Genomic DNA, 3,276 nt, shown 5'->3' on the forward strand with positions numbered 1-3,276 from the left:
TTAAAATCATACAGTATGCTATACTTGCATCTCATGTATGAAAGACCCCGAATACCCCCCGAACTAATTTTAAAATATTGCGAAAAAATACTCCTCAGCTTTCATACGTAAAGATGCAAGTATAGCATACTGTATGATTTTAAGAATTAAAATTTCAATTAAAACAAAACACATGTAAAAATTTACATGTGAACATATATATAAGAACATATATACATATGAATAATAGAACATTTCAGCATAACATCTTGCAAAGTGGCTCGTTTGACCTTATTCATTTTTTAGTTATTACTTCAAAGCCTTAAATTTCTTTATTAATCGTTGATTCACGCTGGTGTCAAATGCGTTATTAGTTTATCAATGTCCATCTTTGAAATATGTACGAGTGTTGCGAAAAATGTCTCCAAGTGCCTCGGTAGCCTAACAGGGAAGGCGACGGCCCGGAAAGCCGGAGATTCCAGGTTCGACTTCTGGCTGAGGAGTATTTTTTCGCAATGTTTTAAAATTAGTTCTGGGTGGTATTCGGGGTCTTTCATACATGAGATGCAAGTATAGCATACTGTATGATTTTAAGAATTGAAATTTCAATTAAAAAAAACACGTGTAAAAATTTACATGTGACCATATATATATATGTATATATATAATAGAACATTTCAACATAACATCCTGCAAAGTGGCTCGTTTGACCTTATTTATTTCTTAGTTATTACTTCGGAGCCTTAAATTTCTTTATTAATTAGTTTAGAAATATTTCTTTTGTAACAAANTCTTTCACATGATACACAAACGTATCGTGGTATATCTATACAGCGTGTAGTCAAAGCTTTAAATGCATTTTGATTCTTAGCAATGATATCGTCATCACTCAAAGTATTACAATGTTGCTGTTTATATATATCCGCTTTTTCTTGTTTCAAAATAGTAATATCCTTTAATGTGTCTAAATCAGCACAAGTTAAAGCTCTGTCTAGATTTACAAGCTTCTGATAAACATTCTGAAGTTGATAAATCAAACGTCTCATATTTCTCACTCTTGGAAAATGAGGTGATAATAATTGAAGTGGAATACACATTGTTTTACAAAAACTTGAAGCAACTGTGTAATATAGCAACTGTGCGCACGTCCTAACTTTTTATTTGAAGTTTTTACAGTACAATTAAAAATAGTTTGCATCAGTTTTGGTACATTCATTAAAGTACATATATTTATTGTTTGAAGAAGTTTCTCATAATAACTAATCAGAAATGGATCGTCAGTTTTGCATGAATTATTACACAACCACGACATTTTTGCTTGTCCTTGTATTAAAGGCAACACATTAACAATTTGTCCTTCCATATTCATTATCAAAGATTCTGCTAAATTTTGATGATAAATAGAATCAAGAAAATAATTTTCAGACAAAGCTGTATGTCTGGATATTCCACACAATGCATGTAATTTTTCATCAAGTGTAGTACATTCCGCAACAACAGTCAAACATATTTCTGACTTTTTTTTAAGCAAAGATAATATTTTAGAAATATCACGAATGTTACTGTTTCTAACAACAATACACCAACGTACAATTTTTTCTGCTTCTATTTGTTTATTGATATTCCCTTTAATTTTAAGTTTTTCTGAGATATTTGCAATAAAGTTTTCTTTAGACCCACGAATTTTTATAAAATTATTTGATGTATGGATTCTATTATATTTCATTATAATTTGTCTAGCCATCACACAGTTGTTTTGTTTTGAATCAGATCTTTGAATATGTAGACAATTTTTTTGTATTGTTCTGTTTTTTTCACACAACACTGTTGCCATTGTTTATTGCAAGTATTTTCGAAATTCTGTTTATATCGTCTGCGCTGTTTATCACGATTCTTTTTTAAATCATTTCTATACCGACATTGTTTCTTAGAGCGATTATCTTCTATATTCTCTTCATATCGTTTACGTTTTCTAATGTTTTCCCTTTTTTATATTCTAAACCTTTATATTTAGCACCATTCTTAGAGCAAATATTTGCCAAATTTTGCAAGTACCATTTTTGCTGTGTTTTAAGTCTTTTTTCTAATTTTTCTACTATAGAATGTTTATTATTCTCATGTTTTTTATTTTCTATATACATTTCTACTATACATTGTTGATTATTCTCATGTTGCTTTTTATCTTGATTATGAGTACTTTTACGTAATATACGCACTACCGAGTCGCTTAAAATTCTCTTTGTATCACTACTGGTAATGGCAATATTTTTAGGATTGGATAGCGAGCGTCTTGAGGGAAATGCTCAATTATATTTGTTTCGAACATTTTAAGTAAATGCGAACGCATCAAGCTATGATTATATATAACAATGTCAAGCGGAATTTTATATAATAAGGAGATAGCAAAAGCTATTGCGAAAACACCACAATCATTCCCGTTGATTTTGGTTGATGTTGTACTGTAGGAAATTTAACAGAATTAAAATTATATTCTGGAAAAATCTTTCCAAAAATGTTTTATGATTCTCGTGCAATTTTTTTTTATTCAACGAATTGAAAATAAATATGTTTCTTGTGTCGTAATAACTACATACCCAATGTTCATCATGGATTTTCGGATTTCCCGAAGAACTAAACAAGATTTGTATATGCTTACTATTTATCGGTATAGATTCAATTGTATCAGGAACGTACAATTTATAGGTATCAACAGATTTGTACAGGTTTTTTGAACAGTTGTAAGAGGTAGTTAAAATGGAGTGGCATTCACTTAGACACCGTTCAATTGGACACGTTGCAATTAGACACGTTGCAAATAGACACAGAATTTTAGACACGGTTCAATTAGACACGGTGCATTTAGACACGCAAGAAAATGCGCACCGTTTATTTAGACACCGTTCAAATGCGCACTGTTCATTTGTACACAGAAATATGCGCACCGTTCAATTAGACACCGATCACTTGCGCACCGTTTGTTTGTACACAGAAAGATGTGCACCGTTCAATTAGACACCATAATAATGCGCACCGTAATAATGCGCACCGTAATAATTCGCACCGTAACAACGCGCACCGTAATAATGCGCACCGTAATAATGCGCACCGTTCACTTGGACACCGTTCATTTAGACTCCGTTTATTTGGACACAAAAAGACTTCTTAATACAGATATTTAAGAAGTAAAAATTGTGTTTGCAATACATTTTATTGTACATGTGTGGGCGGGGGAAGGGCGGAGCCCCTCCCCCTGCACCCCCTCCCCGAATAAAATCTAACCTAACCCTAACCTGTGTT

This window comes from Pseudomyrmex gracilis, unplaced genomic scaffold (assembly GCF_002006095.1).
Source record: "Pseudomyrmex gracilis isolate BER0280 unplaced genomic scaffold, ASM200609v1 scaffold_450, whole genome shotgun sequence".
NCBI lineage: Eukaryota > Metazoa > Arthropoda > Insecta > Hymenoptera > Formicidae > Pseudomyrmex > Pseudomyrmex gracilis.